The 20,829-nt window shown below is 38.3% G+C and overlaps 2 protein-coding genes across 2 annotated transcripts in view; both read right to left on the reverse strand.

The window, feature by feature from the left end:
• Positions 1-20,829, reverse strand: part of LOC109203633 (tripartite motif-containing protein 16-like) — a 536,611-nt gene that overhangs the window by 513,220 nt on the left and 2,562 nt on the right. The window lies entirely within an intron of this gene.
• Positions 1-20,829, reverse strand: part of LOC109194564 (obscurin) — a 151,841-nt gene that overhangs the window by 59,836 nt on the left and 71,176 nt on the right. The window lies entirely within an intron of this gene.

The following is a 20,829-nucleotide window of genomic DNA, read 5'->3' on the forward strand; positions in this document are numbered from 1 at the left end:
AATACCTGCGCTCTTCTTAATTGTAAATCATTTGCTTGTTTCTTTGTCCAGTTTATGAAGTCCCACAGCTCCAGTTTGAGGCTGTGGGCACAGCATCTAGAAATTCGCTTTGATATCTTTGTAAATGTTTATAATTTTGTTCATTGTTAATGAACATTACACAACAAAATCAAAGTGGGCTCTATGCGGCTTACAACAGCCACTGAAGGTAGAAAAAAATAAGGGGCAAACCTTGGAGGGTATAAAATTCCGAGAATAAAATACACAATTTGGACAATAAAGTGGCAAATTTATGGCAAATAAATACTTGTGATTTTTAGCTTAGTATCGCCACATTATCATAAAGATCCGGTGTTTATAAAGACGCATTGAACTGGGTCTGTTCAGAAAACAGCAAACTGATTTGGATGACGTGATAACCTTTGCACCAAGAACTACAGCACAACGGAAAGATACCAGGACGTGGTTGGTTATATCTATATGTGAATGTTTGACGTGAATGTTGAAATCCTGTTAATATAAGAATGTTAAAATGAGCATTCTGGGTGGACCTGTTTCCTCCTGACTGAAGATGACGTTGTCATAGTTATTTTTAGAGGATTTTGTTCTATTTTTAGTTTAGAGGTCATTATACTAACAAGTCGCATCAAAGCTGGGCCAAAGTTCAGCACGTGGTTAAAGTTTGTAATCCAGCCATGGTGTAAAGATCACTCAGCAGCCAGTCGTAGAGCTGAAGCAGGTAGCATCAACACATAAATCTACTCTACCCGGCTTAAATCACAAGACCACCTCTGACTGAAAAGCTGTAGATTTTTCTTGTTTGCACAAATTAATTCAGATTCACACTAATTCTGTTCACAGCTCCAACAAAATGAGGAAGAGGAGGGAGAAACACAATTTGATTAAATTACAATTGGATGGAAGTCAGAATTAGAATCAGAATATGAAAGACTTTATTTATCCCCAAGGACAGGGCATAAACAGGCAATAAGAGTGAGATAATAAATACACAGAATATACAGTATATACACAAATTACACATTTTTAAAATTAAAGTGACTGAAAAGTGAATAAATAACTGTAAGTGAGTAAAGTGTCTGCAGTATAAAAAGACTGTAGTTTATGTTTCTGGTGTGGGGAATGGTCTCGACGACCTTGTAGTTCACCTATACTTCCTGTATTAGTGATGTGGAAAACCACAGAGCAGGCACGTATAGTGCATCTGCAGGTAAATGAACATCAAATCTCTAAGACAGACAAAAATCTGTATTATAGTTTTAGTCTTAAGACCATATGTTGTATATTTATCACCCTTGTGATAAAACCCATTTCAGCCATTGATCCATGTTGTGCCTTGAAAACAGGAACGTTGTCTGCATAGATGAGAACTTTAATAGCAGGCTGCTACAAAGTGAGGCTTTGTGCTCACATTTGCTGCAAACACTGGTTTTAATTCTGTCACCCTGCTTTGAAGCAGAATTCAGTTGAAATCAGACAAGACTGGGACTTTCTTTTATAATGTGTTCTGCAACTTTGCCAAAACAATGTTGACTCTGTAGTTTTCTCTGGTCCCCTCCCCAATCAGACCAGCAGTGACATGTTTAGCCGCATGTTCTCCTTAAATTGCTGGCTGTCTGAGTGGTGTCCCAGAAACGATGTGGGCTTCATAGATAATTGGCAAACCTTCTGGAGCAAACCTGGTCTTGTTAGGAGAGACGGCATCCATCCCACTTTGGATGGAGCAGCTCTCATTTCTAGAAATATGGACCAATTTATTAAACCCCCCAAAATATGACTATCCAGAGTTGGGACCAGGAAGCAGAGTTGCAGTCTTACACGCCTCTCTGCAGCTTCTCTCCTCCTGTTATACTGTTCAGTCATAACTAAAGGAAGAAAACTGGTACATGTTATAAGAAAATCATCAGTGGCTAATGAAGAAATAAACAAAAGGTGTGGCAAAACTGTGATGCGGGATTCTCACTGAAACAGTACTTTTGAGATGTTGAGGTGAGAGCTAGAAGGTGACAGATGTCTGGTGGAAACAAAATGTGACATTACACACCTGCAGCCAGCTGATCTATGAACTCAAGGAATCAGCAGTTGTGATACATTCGAACTTCATCAAAATCTCACAAATCTGAACTTTTCTCTGGATAAACTGGTCAGTTAGCAGGTGGGGTTAAAACAATGGCAAGTTTGGCACGTTAAACTGTGATGAGGTCAAATAAAAAAGCCAGACAAATTATCACAACAAATTACCTACATGACATTGCAACTACTTATAGATTTATTTTTTGTAGATGTTTATCTATGTCAGAGGTTTCAGTCCATCATTATTTGTATCATTTTTAGCTTAATCAAGTCAGATGTCATTCCTGTTCATTTTGAAATCTGCTGTTTGTTTTTTCACTCCAAATACACAGCAACACCCAAACAGAACCACTCCTGCTTAAAAATATCTACACATTCAAATCAATGCCATTAGTCCATTGTATCCAGCACATTGTAATGACTACTTAATAAATAACATAACCTGGGTTTATGTTAGAGTTCACCAAGAGGAAGACCCAAACATACAGAGGCAGATAGGCAGGATAAAGTGAGGGAAAAGAAGCTTAAACTGGAGGGCAAGAAGAAGCAAGTGAATCAAGAAAAAAACAAACAAACAAAACAAACAAAGTGGAAATACTTCATCTTTAGCTCGAGTGATCATTGGAGATGTTATTTTCAATGGTCTGGGTGTTCTGCAGAGCATCTTCAGTTTTTAAACTAGTCCACTGTGGGGTTTGGAAACATTTGATCTGAATTTACATTAAATGTTTCAGAGAGAGAAGCACAAATGCTGCTAAAATAAGCTATGTCCCCTTCACATAATTCACAATGAGCCTGAAAAATTACAGAGAAAGAGGAAACAAAGTGATCATCGAGGCCTTTTTTTCTTCAACATAGTGAAACAACAACAAAGCTTAATTTGTGACCTTTGGCACACAACAGCACTGACAGGGTTGAAAATGGAAGCATGAACTTGGTGTTATTAAAATATGACTGTCAAAGCTGAAACTGCTGCGGTCAGTGAGTTGATGACAGTTTGACAGAACCAGACATTTGCAACAAGTTACAACAAAACAGCCGTATAAACACTCACAGGATAAGCAGTGCAAACAGAAGGCTACATTACAAACATATGAACCCTTAAACGTGAGCTCAAAAGTCTGCCCTCTTGTTTTTCTGCTCTCATTCAGTCCCTGTTTCACTGAGCGAGTTTATCTTTTTATACTGACAAAAACTGACATCATGCTCAAAGTTTTGTCAGGTTACAAATTTTGAAGCCAATATGATAACCTTATCCCACCAACGCTGTGGACGTCCAACCTTTGAGATCCAAATACAATCAAATCACTCAAAATGATCCTCTGGAAAAGAGCAGAATTCTTAGAGCAGAGTTTATTAAACACCGTCATGTGAACAGCAGAACAGTACATTTAAGCAAACAAAAAATGAAGCAACCCCAGGGTGTAGAGCCTTAAAGCACAAACACACACAAAAGACAGACAGGAAAGAAGCAGCAGAAAGAAGAGGAGCAAGCACATATCAAACTCATCTTATATAGGAACAGGGATCACCCCTCCCGTTTTTTGATATCCTTTCATCCTCTGTTTTTCCCCTCTTCATCGTCCACTTATGATATACATGACCCCACACCATAACTTCTTGCAGACCAATCTCTCATCCATCACTGCATTGGGTCAAAGTGAGTGAAGGGCTACAGAAAGGCAGTTATTCCATCTAACACTTTTCTTGGGCACGCGTGCTGGACATAAGCTGCTATCCATGCTGAGTAAGGGCTGTTTTTTTTTTCTTATAGCCGTTCGAGGGGCTTATGTTTTTACCTGTAGCTACTTGAGAAGGTTGCAGGCCCTTGCTTGGCAGCCATGAAGCATTACAGCCAAACACCGCTGACTGCTTCTGCTTCACAGTTAGCTGCAGCTGCATGCCAAGAAGGGTCATATGCACATACTTTAGTAGTGCCAAGTTGAATTAGCCCTTTGTTGGAGCTTTTACATTTTTAAGCAGTATTAATCAACATGTGACAAGTGACACAAATTTTTCATTAACATGCTGGAAGATATATATATACGTATATATATATAAATATATATATATATATATATATATATATAATATATATATATATTATATATATATATATATATATATATATATATATATATATATATATATATATATATATATATATATATATATATATATATATATATATATATATATATATATTTATATATATATATATATATATAATATATATATATATATATATATATATATATAAATATATATATATACGTATATATATATCTTCCAGCATGTTAATGAAAAATTTGTGTCACTTGTCACATGTTGATTAATATATATATATATATACACATATATATATATGTGTATATATATATATATATACGTATATATATATACACATATATATATATACGTATATATATATATATATATATATACATATATGACCTAAATATATGGGTCATGTGATTTGAACATGCAGGTTAAATGCTTAACACAGTGACTCCATATATAAACACTTCATTGTGAGCATGCATAGTATATATGAGTGTATATAATTACACACAATTTGTGAAGGTAACTATGATTACATGTGTAGTGTATACAGGTATATATGTTACAATAAAATCCACAACAGTTTCTACACAGAAACTTTCTAAAGAGCTTTTAAGCTGAAGGAGTCTGCTGAAAACAAAGTTTCAGTTTGCTATGGAAACTGTCACGGTCAGCCGTGTAGAGAGTGTTTGGAGGACCCAGGTGCGGACACAGACGCAGGAGGCAGAACTTCTGCTAAACTCAAAACGAGCCTTTATTTGGGGCTGATACTGAAGGCAAAATAACAAACCATTAACTACGGTAATGACAAAACTAAAGTGGGAGAAACTAAAGGCTATGAACGAGGACCATGAACAAAGACTAGGGCTGAGGACTGAACTATGACGAGGTACCACAAACTGACTATGAACACAGCATGAAAAACTATGAAGAAGATCTCGGTGCTGGCACATGAAGGTACAGGAAAATTGAGACTTTAACGACTGAGCGGACAAAATAAATTGATATCTTATTATATAAGATATTAAATAATAAACTGAAAGAACATTTAATGAATGCTGATTAAAGACTGGTTTTTACACACAGAGCTCATTACACCACTGTATCCGCTGCATTTTAATGAGTGTACAGGTAAAGTGACAGATGTCATGTGGAAATAAAAATAGGAAATTACACACCTGCAGTCGGCTGATTCACAAACTCAAAGAGTCTCTTAAAGACGCAGTGTGAATCGTGTCACATTCACACTGCATCAAAATCTCACAAATCTGCACTTTCCTCTGGATAAACTGATCTGTGAGCTGCTGCAAGACCAGTTTAGCCAGTTAGTTTGTTTAGTCAGTTTGGGCTTTAAACAGTTGCAAGTTGTGCCTGTTAGACTGTGTGCAGACAAGACAAGAATAAAGATAGATTCAACAGCTGCAGAAGTAAAGTAAACAAGCCCGAGATTTGTCACTGCAGGTGAGTTACATCACAAGGCAACTATTTATTAACTATTTATTTATTTATTTACTAATTATGCTATTTGTAGATGTTTATCTATGTCAGAGGAGTCAATCCCCCACTTGTATAATTTTTAGTTCAATCATTCTTGTTCATTATGAAATCTTCTGTTTTCAAAATGGTAGAAGTTTGGTCAGAAAGTGAAACTAAAGGTGTTTCTTAATATCACAGCTAAAGGGAAACTGTAAATGGGTTCTGGTTATCAACATGTATTTAATAACAGCACAGACTCTCACTTCACCCAGCCTTGCTCTGATTGGTCATCCCTCTAAACCAGAAGGTTTGTATGGCAGGTGGGCGGGGCTTCTGTGTCTGAGATCTGAGATGACAGTATTAGGGATATGCTTGTTCAATGTTACCATACAGAGCCAGCAGTACAAAAAATAAATTAAATTAAATAAATCTGAAACTGAGATTTCAATCTCAGTTTGAAACAAATAACTGAGCATACACTGACCTCATAATTCGCGCTGTGTTCCCTGATGTGCTTTTTCCTCCTTTCTTTTTCCTCTGTAGTCGATGTGTAAGCAGATCCGGGAGATCATCATGCATATATACCTTCTTTATATGCATCTGGTTGTCCACAAAGTTAAATGGTGGAGAGGCAACCGTGCCACCCTACTGGGAAGAGCTGAGGAGAGCCCCAGACGAGGGGTCACCCAGCAGCCACGGAGCAGAGGCCAGAGGGGACTGCAGTGACATACCCGCGGGCTCTGCAGGCAGCCAGCTATGCCAGAGTGAACGGAGCCGCAGGCCCAGAGGCCAGAGTGGTGGAGCGGGAAGAGGGAGGCAGTCGGGGATGGGGTTTTTACTTTGGGGTTTTAGTTTTTACTTCTACAGAACTCGGAGCACACACACATTAAATAAACACAGACCCATCCATTCACAAACAGCTGATTAAGAAATGAAGGTGTCATTTGGAGAATGCCTGTTTTTTCACATTTAATCTGCTGTCATTGAAGCAGTACAGACCACAGTGGAGCTACTCCTTCATGAGCCAAAAAAGAGATCTTGAAATAGTTTACATTTTTATAGCGGGTAAAATAAGTATTGAACACACCACCAATTTTGTAAGCAAATATATTACTAAAGTTTCTACTGACATGAAATTCTAACCAGATGTCAGTAACAACCCATCCAATCCAAACATGCAAAGAAATTAAAGCAAAGATGTCCATAAAAACGATTATGAAACACTATTTAATCTGCTTCTGTATAGAGATTGAAAATGTGATGTCATTCAGGGGTAAAACCACAAAGGATTCTGGGAACTCGTGGCAAGAGGTACTAGCGCATGCAGGCTTTCAACTGAAATCAGTTACACAGCGATAAAAAGAAACACAAAAAATGGCAAGAAGCTGTTGTATTATTAACTGCAATAGCCGGTTGCATGACAGTCGCATGACAGCCACGGGAAGCTGACGGGTAAAGAGATCGGTTGTTATCGGATTACGTCGTTGAAGAGAAATTGTTTGAGCCATGTTTCCGAGGTAACAAAGAGCCGACGGATGGCCTGGATTGCAGCCATTCGAAGACCAAATATAACGTCCAGCTCACATGTTAGTCTGCTCCAAGCATTCCCACAAAGGTCAGTGTTTTGTAGTAGTTAATACGTCATTTTTCATAACATAATTGGTGATATAGGTTACAAGCAAGTCTGGCGCTGAACAGAAATGGTCGCGCTATGCTCCTTTGTTTATTGTGCATAAATAGTGAATTGTCCTGACACAATATTGCGTTTCGCTTCTGTTATTACCATGGTACATTCACAAAATCATATAATTTTATTCACAGGATAAAACAGTTTTTTTGTATCACTAATTGCCCAGTACGATTACAGCATACAATATTATTGTCACTGCTACATTTCTGTAATGCGTACCAGAAATAATTTCCACTAGTAATTAATTACCGGTGAGCTCAAAGGTCCTATTAATAAACGGTTAACGAATGTGTATTCATGACGATTTGTGAGACTAGTAAACTTATGATACGTACGATGGTCTTTCGTTCTACACGGTGTATTTCAAGGTCCTGTACCCATCCATCGGTAAACTGTACCTGGGCTTGTTGCAGTGACCTGAAGTTACTAAAAACTTCATGAGTGTATGAACCCACTCCAAGAACCGTATAATTATAAATATGAGTGTGGTGAAAGTTGGGCAGCACGCTAATGTCCACTCTGTGTGCTCGTAAGGGTCTGACCCTTTCACTCCTTTGATTTTTTCCTCAAATCTTTTCTTTGACTTTTCATCAAGTCTGTCTTTGTACGGACCGGCATTGTTCTCCTTCGTTTTGTACGGAACTTTTTGGGGGGGCAAAGAAAAAGCAAGAAGGTGTTGCAACCAGAGAATGAACGTTTTGCGGTGCTGCAAATGCTTGTGTTTGATGCATTGCTTTGATTGTTTTGCCACAAGTACCCGGCATGCAATGCGCGAAAGTCACGTGGTCTGTCAATCTCTATTGAGAAACTAGTGGGGTGCATTACTTGGGTGTGATTTTGGCCCATTCTTCCAAACAAACAGTTTTCAAATCCTGTGTGGGATCATTGTCCTGTTGAAGCATCCACTCTGGTTTCATCTTCATCATCCTGGTGGATGGCAGCAGATTTTCACCCTTCCTTCAGTTACATGAAGCATGCCAGTGCCCTATGGTTGCAAATTTGAAGGAACGACTTCTTACCGCTGTGAGTTATAAAAAGCTCCTAAATGTTAATAAAACTATGCAGTTACTGCGGCTGACACTCCCAGCGAGGAATCCAGGTTGATATCACCTGCCAAAGTTTCTTCACTCCTACTGAAAGACTCTCTAACCGCGTGACGAAAACCAGTTGTGTTGCATTCTCGCTGTGACAGTAATGACATCGGTGAAGAGCAAATGCGACAGTATTGCTTTAATGGCTTGTTTCCGTTCCAACCCTTTCCAACCTAACTGACTTTGCAATGTGTAAAACTTTCAGGAAAATAACTTTATTTATAAAAAGCTGTTGATGAAGTGCTTTTAAAAGTAAATGAAACAGTTGCATACTGTATTTCGTAAAACTGGACTTATTTTTGACAATCTGTTTTGCAAGTTGACAGTTTGTGTCAGGATGAATATGTAATTATTTACATGGACTAAATACATTTAAAAAATGCAATATTTTTAAAGGCTAATCCAGCTCTCACACTGGGGCAAAGCTGACGTACACTGTGGGCAGTTTGCTGATCTACTGTACACTCATTCACTCACACTCTTACCAGCAGGTGTGATAAGCCCATAAAACACACTGGGTGGCTCATCTTCCTGAATTGCCGTATGAATATATGGGGTAACACAGACCCACAACAGCCACTATGTGCATAAAAAAATCCAAAACCCAATAATGATAGTTAAGGTTGGACATGTGGGGTGCTCAAGCTCATATTTTTAAGATCAAGGATCTTGAAATTTGTGGATCTGGTAAAATTTAAAACTGGTCAAATAATGTAGAAAGCAAGAAATAATCTCTTACCAGAAAATGTTTCTTAAAAATTTGTTCATAGACAGACTGTGGAGTTATTGTTAGGGCGCCTGAGTCATCGACTTAAGCAATACAATAACTATACAGACAGTTCACCTATTATTATCATACTGTAAACTCATGCAGGCAGATTTAACAGGATGCTGACATCTACTGGCTGAACTGCACTAATGCTATTTGTTAGAAATCTGAATTTTGACAGGTGTGATGACGTCACTGAAACCTCCGGTGAGAATGTGGGTGTGACACAGGACCCAAGGATGGACAGCTTTGCTGTTTTAGCAGTGCTTTTATTGACAGTAGTGATTACTACAGCTTTGGGCTTCTGTCCAGGACGCAGGCACTACTCTGACTGTCACTCTCCCGCTCCGTCTCACTGCAAGACAATAAAAAAGAGTTTCCATTTATCGATCCAGTCCAGCACACCTGCTCTTTCCCACCTCCACCCTGTGAGCTCACTGTGTCACCCCGAATCTGCAGCAGGCCAAAGACCACACTTCCACCACAGTGGGAAATTTTTTTTATCGTGCTGTCCACCTCATCTACTCCTCCATTCATCTTACATAGCATTATTTTTTTAAACAAATTTAAAATAAATATAAATCACAGATTCTTTAATGTTTTGGAAATCTTGTTCAACTCAATCCAGCTGGGTTTTCTGAGAATGAGATGAAAGATATCGATATTGGACTGAAGCCCTGAATTTAAATGTTTTCTCTGTTGTTTAAGTTGTTGTTTTTCCCTGCATCGGTTCTCAGCACCAACTTACTGAACAGCATCAAAACGGGAAACTTCAAATCTGGTTTATCATCAGGATGTTATAAAGAGTTTCTATTTACAGTCTGAGATGAGATGCTAACAGTCATGAACCTGAACGAGGTCCATTTTCTGAGAACGTCTTCATCAAGAACTTTTGGTTTTCCGTGAGGAAGTCCTCCTCTGTTTAAAGTTGAAAGAAAATTAAAGATTCATTGAATTATACTGAACATGACACGTTTAAGAAACTTCTAAACTATGACAGAGCAAATGATTCTGACACATACTGTAAAAATCTGTTAAATGTTAAATGTATATTTACAGCTCTTACAAGAAAATCACAGACTTACGTGTTCTCTACAATTCTGATAAAGCATGAATCCCCACGGGAACACAGAGATACAGAGGAATACAGCCACGACGATTCCTCCTTGACCTACAAAGAAAGTCCACAGTTACAAAAACAGTAAAAACATAATTCAGTTAATGATGTAAACAAGAACATTTTAAAGACAGGAAGTGGAATTAACCATTAAATAACCAGTATTACTCTGAGAGCTGAACACCAGACTTTATTTACATGTTTCTGATGCACAGAGAATTTATCTCCACTTACAGTCTGGTGACCTCCAGCTTACATCGGGCCTTTTGCCTAATGATAACCAGGAAAGACTCGAGCCCCCGAAACCCAGAACCCCCTGAAAGAGCTGCAGGTTTATGGGAGGATTTTACTTTGTTGTTTTCCAGATTTCAAAGATGATCTAAGATGAAAACTGTTTGTATTGTTAGCCTGATGTTTCATTTCCCACCTTACATTACCTTTCATTAACCCAACACTACACAGACTCAGTTTCACTTCTATAGAATGAGCCTAGTCTTGGACTCCTTTTAGTCTGAGACTGAACTAAATTCATTTCTAGAAAACTGGATGGGAGTGTTTTCTGTTCTGGTAAATTAACACAGTTCCCAGATTTGGCCCATATCTCCTGACTGTACTGTGTATAAACAATATTATGAATGAATGATTTTGTAAACTGTAAAGACTTTATTTTTACGTCTGGTCTCGTCATTCAGATTTCGTGGTTGGAGACTTCCACGTTGCTGAGTTGTTTCATTCTTCTCAGGCCTTGATTCTGAAATAAAGTAAAATAAAATATATATTTTTTTAAAAAATGTTTGTATTAACTTAAAATTGATCTAATGTAGCAGTGAATTAAGCTGCTCTCTGCTCTGTACACAATTTTGTTTCTACCAAGTGGAAACTTAAAAACTGAAACATGAAACCAACAATGAAGAACCAAAAAACAAAAACAATGTTGTGATGACAGAAACAGTTTGTAGCTCTTCAGTGTTGTTTCCTCACATGTCCTGATGAAGCTGCTCAGTAACAGTGTCACTGAGGTTGGACTCTGTGGATATTTGTGGTGTGGTCGACTCAGACTCTGAGGCCTCCTCCAGGGATGTTACCTGGACCAGCAGCTCCATGAAGAATTAGCCTCACGTGTGTGTAAGCCACAAAGACTCTTGTGTTAAAAAGTCCAACTTAAAGCAGAAAGATCATGTTTACAGTCTTCTACATGAACCAGTGTTGGTCTCCATGGATACTTTTACCTTCATATCATCTCTGTGGTTTGTTTCCTACACGTCTGCATTTGAGAAAAGCTCCTGCCATGAACTTCCTTCTGTGAGCGCGTGCACACACACACACACACACACACACACACACACACAGAGAGAGAGAGGGGGGGAGATCATTAATACAAAGGATTGGAGCCGGTTTTTGGATTTTCACTTCTCGTTGGCTTTAACGAGAAGTGCAGCTAGGCTCTCAGGATAGTCAGGCTTTTATTTATATTTGCATTCTGGTGCGTTAAAACTAGCAGCCTCTGTGTCCTGCTTGGATCATCATTCCGAAAATTCAGATATTTAAATAAAATGGTGAACTGGCTAGTGATGAGGAGCCACTTAGATCCGTAAAATGAGGGTTGATTAAATTAAACTCTTATGAACAGCGATCATTCTACCTCTCTGCTGATGTGTTCCAACAAACGATGTTTTTTCTACATGGCAAAATTGTGTGCTAACTACCTCACACCGCTGTGTCTGGGGTCCGGAAAAATAAAAAGTTAAAATGATATACCTTGTGGCAGTTGCAAAGTGCTGAGGAAAATACTGTGTGTCTGATGGGGTGTTTTTATATAGGTGGACTTGGTTTCAGTTGGCCTCTGACATGCAGATATAAAGAGCAGGTTGTAAAGAAAAGGGTGGAAACTATAGAGGTGCAGTTGGGGGGTATACCTTTCTATGTGAACGTTAGCGTGTGTGTCCTTGGATGCTCTTGATAAAGAAACAACGTGTATTCTTTTTATGACTTGTTTTGCTGACTGTTGAGGACCCACCCATAACCACCGTGTCTAATCACTGAGTCTTACTGTTGCAGTATGTTTGTGTGACTAGTAGATAGTTATAGCGGTAGTTGCATTAAAGGAACATTGACTAGTGACTAGGTGTGAATATGTGTTTTTTAGAAGTATCACAAGAAAAGTTTATTTCTAAAGGGATAAATGTGTGTCCTCGGATGCTCTAAAAAAGTGGAAACTATGGAACTACAGTTGGGATGTGTGTGCTGGGTTGCTCTTGATAAGGAAGCCTCTTTTATTGTTTTATGACTTGTTTTGCTGACTGTTGGGACCCTACCTGTAACCCCCTCAGTCTAATCATCAAGTCTTACTGTTGTAGAGTGTGGCTACTAGATAATTATAGGGGTTGATACAGTGTTATTGTGGCTAGTTAAGAATATGTGGATTTTAGAAGTATCACAAGAAAACTTTATTTCTAAAACACATAATGGTTTCATTAAATAAAACACTGTTAAACACATGTGAACTCACATGACCCCTTGAACTCACATGCACGTGCAAAGCCAGTACACGCGTACACGCACTCACATGGACGCGCAGGCTGGTGGGGAGGGGGTGATGGGTGTGGCAAAAAAAGTGCTTTTATATTACTACTATTATTTCTATACTGTCTTCTCTTCATTCCCTTTTAAATCCAGAATTGAATTCAGAACTGCTCATAGAGGGTCATTGGATTGTTGGGTTTTATTTGTATTATCTCAGAGTCTTTACATTACAATATAAAGGGGTTTGAGGCAACTGTTAAGCTGCACTGATTCATTCACAGACACTCACAATTTTATACTGTTCTTACTGTACTGATATTCATTCGATATTCATGCATGTAATTCAAACGGACACACTATAAAATGAGGAAGAAGGTACAGAGCAATGTGAAAGCTAGGCAATTATTGCCAAAAGCAAAAGAGGAAATATACTTGTCTATTTCAGTAACAGTTCATCACCCTAACAGCAGCTCAAAGAAAAAGCTAGTCAATCGAGCATTTAGCCATTTGTCAGCATCCTGATTTCATTCAGCACAATGAAGACTTCAGAGGGATTGTTGCTTTTGCTTCTCACTTGTTCAGCCTCAGCAGGTATGTATGCTTACTACCCAACAGTTTTTACAGGTGCAACACTGAACAATATATGTTTGTTTTTCTTGTGGAAACATCAAAGATTTGTATTTCCGAGGGAAAAAACTCATTAATTACACATCTTTAAAATGTGCGCAATACCCTGCAACACTTCTTGAATAGCAAGCCTTTGTTATAAATCCTTCAATCAAAGCTAAAGTAAATGTTTAAATGGATGCGGGTCTGCAACAACAAGTAGAAAATATTTAATCAAAACATTTAGGATTGTGGAACAGAACCTTGATATTTCTCTCAATATTTCAACAGCTCCAGCTGCCAGGGCTCTAACTGTCAATGCTTCAGTGCTGGATGGAAATACAAGTAAGAGCATTTTATTGAACACAATTTGTATATTTAAATTTAAAAGACTTTTTTTTAAAAATGAATGGAATGAATGACAATAACATTTATCCATGTTTTACCAGTTATCTGGGTTGAAGTCACAGGGGCAGCAGTGTAAAGCAGCGGTCCCCAACCTTTTTTGTGCCACAGACCGGTTTACGCCCGACAAAATTTTCACGGACCGGCCTTTAAGGTGTCGCGGATAAACACAACACAATAAAACTAGTACCGGTACGGAAAAAAAGAAGATTTATTCATAACACACGTGAAAAGACCCAGGAAAACAGAGTTAACGATAAAAACGATAACAAAATAACGCTGAAAACCGATAAAAACCCTGAAAACCATACATTTCACACCTGAGCCTCAACTCTTGCGGCCCGGTACCAAACGACTCACGGACCGGTACCGGTCCGAGGCCCGGGGTTGGGGACCGCTGGTGTAAAGCACTCAGCAGGGGTAGTATACAGTGTACAAAATATGTGGTATAAGCCACTGTGAGCGTGTGCTGTTGTGAACTGAAGTATTAGTATTAAATATTAAAAAATAAAATAAAAGCCGTTCACTGCAGCCACAGCTTTTGCTGTTTTTTTTTTTTGTTCTTTTTACAGTACAGGGCAAACAACTATAGTCCCCTAGAGTCAGCTTCAGAAAAAGACAACAGGAATCTGAGTCTGTGTCTGCAACAGAATAGGATGACGGCTGAGATAACCTATGGAGAAAACTAATTCCCCAATTACATCTAACAAAATCTTTATTTAGTTATAGTGTTAGACTAAATGTAGTTCAACAACAGATGCGAGTAAGAAAAGGATTTTAGTAGTTAAACATTTCTCCCAGTGTTTCAACAGCTCCAAGAAACATGTCAAAAAGTCTAAATTTACTCTGACTGTTGTATTTTTATTTTTAAACAATAATAGAGCAGTCGTGACACCAAATTTTCCTTTTTGTGTAAAAAATATTATTTTACTTTCAGTGTGATCCCAGCTGACATTAAACAGATGTAAGTGTTTAAGTTGGTGATCCAGAACCAACAGGAGGTTTAAGTAGGAATACGGCATTAAACTGAATATAGTCCTACTTTATATACATTTTATTTTAATATATTTAAATATTTAGGCAACATAAAAAAAAGCAATTGCAAAGTTTATTTATTCAAATAATTATTAAGGAAAATATACTTGGCATAAACTGAACATAATCCAGTAAAGTAAATATTTAAACAGAACCAGAATATTTGGTTTCATTTGATCTGATTCCATGAAGTATAATATTTGACATTGTACTTTTGCTATAAAATTACATAGAAAATTTATACGTAATCAGATTAATTGCATTTAAGTAAAACGTTTGTTTCTCCAGCCACTTCTTGCATATATTTTTCACGTTCTCAAGCTAAAGCACTCATTAACCTTTCCACCATCGCCATCAATGTGTTTGCTGTCGTTGTGGCTGTGATACTCTTGTATGTAATTGCCTGGGGATGTGGTAAGTTTATTTTTGCATTTGGGAGATTTTTTGTTGCTGTTGTGTGCTAAATGTGTGCATGTTAACTACTTTGTTATAAGTAGAATTAAACAAGCGAAAAAGAAAAAACAAGAATATGTAAAAGAATTACAGGATTATATGCCATGATATCAAATACACAAAATAATACATATTGATATTCTACCAACATCACTAATATGAAAAAATACATCAAAACAAAAAAGTTGTTTTGTGATTTTGTGATTATTATAACTTATAAAAAGTATTCTAAGTGCTAACCTGCAACACAATGAATGTGTTTAAAACGTGTACAAACTAAAATGTAACGTCTTCCTTGTTGTTGTAAGGTAATATTGAGCTTTTGGCTAAAGGTGATATTTTTAGCCTTCATGATTAATTTCTCGTGTTTAATCGTGCCATAAATGATGATGTTAAAGTTTTCTTTCATTCAAATAACAAACTACCATCCTCTACTGTTCTCAGAGAGTTACCTATAAACTGTCCATGCATGACTTTTGACACACTGTGTGTGTGTGTGTGTGTGTGTGTGTGTGTGTGTGTGTGTGTGTGTACGTGTGTGTGTGTGTGTGTGTGTGTGTGTAGGTGCAACGAACAGCGAAATCTTGGCATGTGTTTGTCAACTTGCTATATGCTGTTTTCTATGATGTCAGCTGCTTCAAATTACTGAATAAAAGGGTTTGGTCTTTGCTCTTTTGGGTATTAAATATTTTTTATTCATCCTGTGTTTTCAATATATACTATCTTTTAGCACACTTGTTATATCTGTCTTTCTTATATCTCTGTCTTTCTCATACACAAATGTGTATGCTTGCATGTTGTAGTCAACCGATTTTCTGTTTATGTTTAAAAAAATGTTCTGTTTAAAGAAATTCATGAAATTGGGTGGTATCTATAACCTGCTTTTCTACAACTAATGAGCACTGTGGTGCAAACTCTGTCACTTCTGCTTGCATGACATGTTCCATCAAATAGAACAAATCAGCTGTTCCTCACATTACATATTGTCAAGAAGACTGACATCCCTCGGCTCAGACAAAAGCTTGTATGTGCGTATTAGGATTTAGCCTAAAGCAGGCACAGTCCTGTTGCTCTAATTTCACCTGTAAAGCAGGACTGGGGTAGGCGGAGGTTTGCCCTGGTGCAGGTGTGCCGCGGCGGTCACTGGAAGTATCTGCGAGTTTCTCTGTGAATTTCCCATTATGTGGTAGCTGATTCGGTGCTTGTTTGGAAGTTTAGGATTTTTTTTTTTCGCTGTTAAAAGAAGTTTTCTTCCCACGCACAGTGGACACTAATGTTTTTGTCACTTTTTATGGAATCAAACTCAAAGTAAGGTCAGTACTTCCACGCTTTAAACGCTGCACGCTCATACTCTCTCCCGCACTCGATATATTATCCATTGTTGATCTGCACACAGCTGTTGTCAAGAACGTCGCACTCGTTTACGTCACTGTCATGAGACATTCTCCCAAAAACATCACGGTTTTAGTAACACAGTAACGCAGCGTTCCTACGGTTAAGTAACGGTAATCTAATTACCGTTTTTGCAGTAGTAATCCCTTACTTTACTCGTTACTTAAAAAAAGTGATCGGATTACAGTAACGCCCATCTCTGGTTATCTTCAAACTGCAGATCTAAAGGGGAGGGAACAAGGAAATAGATTTACAGTGTTTCAGGAAGAAGAGGGAGGAGTTATCAGGCTTTGACGCAGTCCAGGAAGTGGAGCAGTCAGTGGTGTTTTGGGGGAATGTTTTCTTACTCTGTTCAAAACTCAGGTCCTGCCACTAGGTAAAGTTCTGGGTCTACATCTGCATCTCTCCACATGCGGCTCATTGTCTGCAATCAGCGATGAAGTTTTATAGATCACCTCAGACTATTTGCTGATTTTCATCTAAACAGTAGTTTTAAATCAGCCATGTCCTGCACCTCCAGATCAATATCCAGTAGCGGTTTTTGATACGGGCGACACGTGGCCAGGGGCGGCATCGTGGTCATCGGCAAAAAAAAAAAAAAATAGGCGCCCTCGGTTTGCGAGGTGCACCTGCTGCTTGCGGCACAGGGAGGAGAGGGCGGGCGGCGGGGATTCTCTGGCTGGCTGGAGCAGCAACTCGCAAAATGAAACACAATTAAAAAAAACAACAAACACGAAAACACCAGACATCATGATACAGACTTATAATTTGCACCGATGTTTTTTCGAAATTCTATAAGCGAAAAGTGAGCGCGAGAGCCCTCGGTGCGCCTGCTCACTGCTGAAGTCAAAGTAAACTTTATTGTCATCTCCGCTACATACAGTCCAGGATATAGAGAGACGAGACGACGAGGCTGCAGTTACAGCAGTGCAAGTAAACAAACAATAAATATAAGAAGAGTAAGAAAATAAATATACACTTTAGGACTCGGGGTAAGGGGAGCAATAACAATTTAAAATTTATAATGTACAGTTTGATGATTTAAAGTGTCACACACAACCCGTCGAAAGGGGAGGGGGGCCGGCTGCTTCCAAATAGAGCACATTTCATTTATAATGATGTAAATCCAAGCCCATTATGTATTCATGATTTGAATCCTGGGTTGTGTGAAATCCCAGAAATAAACCCTAGACAAAGTGAATCTGTGAACTAAGGTGTAGGTCTGTTAGGTTATATTGTGGTGATTCTCGGGTTGAGGGATGGGTGTTCATACTAGAGTGCAAAATTAAAACCAATGGAAGATGGACAAGAAAAGTACAAAGCCATCAGGTGCTCAGTTTAGAAAAAATAGAAAAGAAGAGGAGGAGAAACGAGCAAAAGATACAGGTAAGCAGATGTGTCATTGGATAATGGCAGGTCATCCTGAAACAGTCAGAATCAGAATACTTTATTAATCCCTAAGGAAATTGTGTGAGTTACAGTTGCTCCAAGAAGAAATGGTAAAAATAGTAACACTAACAGACTAAACTCCAAACAATACATTATGTTACAGATTGTAATATTAATTAGTCATTGTCAATTGTTGATTTGTCCTGTTCTCACTGTATGATGAATTATGATGGCTGGATGGATGGATGACACAATGCATACTCTCTCTCTCTTCATATGTGTGAGTGTGTTTCTCTGGAGAAATTCAGTATGGTTCATACAACAGTTTTTTGTTAATGTACAATCCTTAATATGTTTTTTGTCTGTGTGTGTGTGTGTGTGTGTGTGTGTGTGGGGGGGGGGAGTGTTCGCCCAGGGCGCCAAACAGGCTGCCACTGTCAATACCCACTCACCTCCACTGTTATCTGGATTGCTTCTGACACTGGTCCTTCCCTCCAACCAGCTTCCTGCCTGAATCTTACCTCCCAGTAGGCATCGCTCTGTTTCACCCAACTTCCAGTGGAGAATCTGGAAACCCACCTGCCTGCTTTCCAGCTCACTGTAACCATCCATCGCTCCAGAAAAGAAGGTCTCCCTCCCTCTGAAACCCAGATTCACCAGCCTACCAAGGAAGCAATCTTCTTGCAGTACAACTCACCTGCGCTGGAAATAATACTGCTCTCCTCTGTTACAGTGGATCCAACCTCTCAGAAGTTTCCACCTTGTAACATTTTACAGTTGTCTTTCTCTGTATTTATTAAAATCAGTTTGGGGTTGAAACAGCTGTGACTTGAGTCCACTTTCACACTCGCCTCTCGGCCCTGAAAGCTTGACTTCTCCCTCTCCAGTCATACATTCACACATTGTGAGCTTCGACTTTTGCAGCACTTCTTGACAGAGATGTGATGCAAAACACACACTTGTAGCTGAAGGGGGACAGGGGGTGGTGAGGGGGTTTGTGTGATTGGACAACTGCCAAACCATCCTACCTTTGTGAAGGTCACCTACAAGCATACTTAAACAGCTAAAATTTAGTGGCAAATTGTCCTACTTTTGTTAATCTGAGCTAGAAGCATACTTTAATAGCTACATTTAAGTGGCGAACCATCCTACCTTTGTGAATATGAGCAACAAGCATACTTTAACAGCTAACATTCAGTGGTAAATCATCCTACCTTTGTTAATAACAGCTACACACATACTCTGATGGGTAAAATTAAGTGCCAAACCATACTACCTTTGTGAATGTTACCTACAAGCATACTTTAACGGGTAAAATGAAGTGGCAAACCATCCTGCCTGTATGAATATGAGCTACAAGCATACTCTGATGGCCAACGTTAAGTGGCAAACCGTCATATCTACTTAAATTGGTGCTGGAATTACTCTGTGACAGCAGAAATGTGCATAAACTACTTACGATAGGACGTTGTGCCAAAGTAGGATGGTTTGTCAGAACACCGGGATTTAAAAATAGTTACGCAAAACAGAGCGTGCCCGCTCCGACCGGCTTTAAAGGGTTAATGCTAGCGTATTTAAATAAACGACATAATCACATGCAAAAGTGGGGAGGCACCAAAGGTGGAAAGAAATTAATTTAGGGTGGCACATGCCACCACTGTAGATCTGGCCCTGCTTGGTACATTACTCCCTTGATCATGTTTTAGCTACAAATTTGCTCTCTTCATAGAACGTTTGGTGTTCATGAAATGTAGTAAATGTGTCTGTTTGTTTACCAATTTATGAATTCATTCATCCTATCATTGAAATGACCACATGAGAGATGATATTGCAAGTTAACTGCACACAATGGCAGTAATTTTAGTCGTGCAATATTTCCAGTCACTGCTTGCCTTTAGTTTCTCTAGTGTGTTTACAAATGTATGGTAGAATAATTTGGGGTTTAGATTGTTACACTCAGACAGTATAAACAACACAGTTGTCCATTTTCCAACCAGGAATAGGCGACACATCTTATTCCATATCTCTCTAGTTTCCTGAATAACTGATATGATCTTCTGTATGAAAAGCTTTCTGTAGATAAAAACCATCAGAGAATTCATCATTTTATTGATTTTAAAAGACTATGAAACTTAGATTGACTCTCATCAACACAGCGTCAAAGCAGTTTGAGAATTATTCACAACGTTTAATCTATCAGATAATTTCTGACACAAACTCCCATCGATCTTACTGAGTTCACGAGACATCACACACTGGACTGACTGAGAGACATGAAACTACTTTTTGTGCAGGTTTTCTTGTATTAAAACAATATTTTCTTCTCTGTAAAGGAAGTAAATAAACAACAGAAAGGAAGAGAAATCCTGTCAATTCAGAAAATAGAACAAACTACATAATATGGAGTTTGTTCTATTTAAACTACATGAGACTGGCCCCCTATAAAATCCAAATCTTTAAGAAATAAAAATAAATAAAGTTCCAGTGTTATTGTTGTTTAAGCAATGAAAAATCTTGAGGCCCTAAACTGTTGAATTATTGCTTGATTATGTTTATGATCATTACTTCCTTTACTTACTTTGGGGTCCAGTGGAAACTTTTAAAATAAATTTCTCACATGTCACTCTGATCTGTTCACAAAGATTCAACAGAGAAAAGTGCTGCATTGATTTTTATACAATTTCAGGTAAATTTACAGGTAACTACAGACAATCAATCATAAGATGTCAAA

The sequence above is a fragment of the Oreochromis niloticus genome, linkage group LG3 (genome assembly GCF_001858045.2).
Source record: "Oreochromis niloticus isolate F11D_XX linkage group LG3, O_niloticus_UMD_NMBU, whole genome shotgun sequence".
Classification (NCBI taxonomy): Eukaryota; Metazoa; Chordata; class Actinopteri; order Cichliformes; family Cichlidae; genus Oreochromis; species Oreochromis niloticus.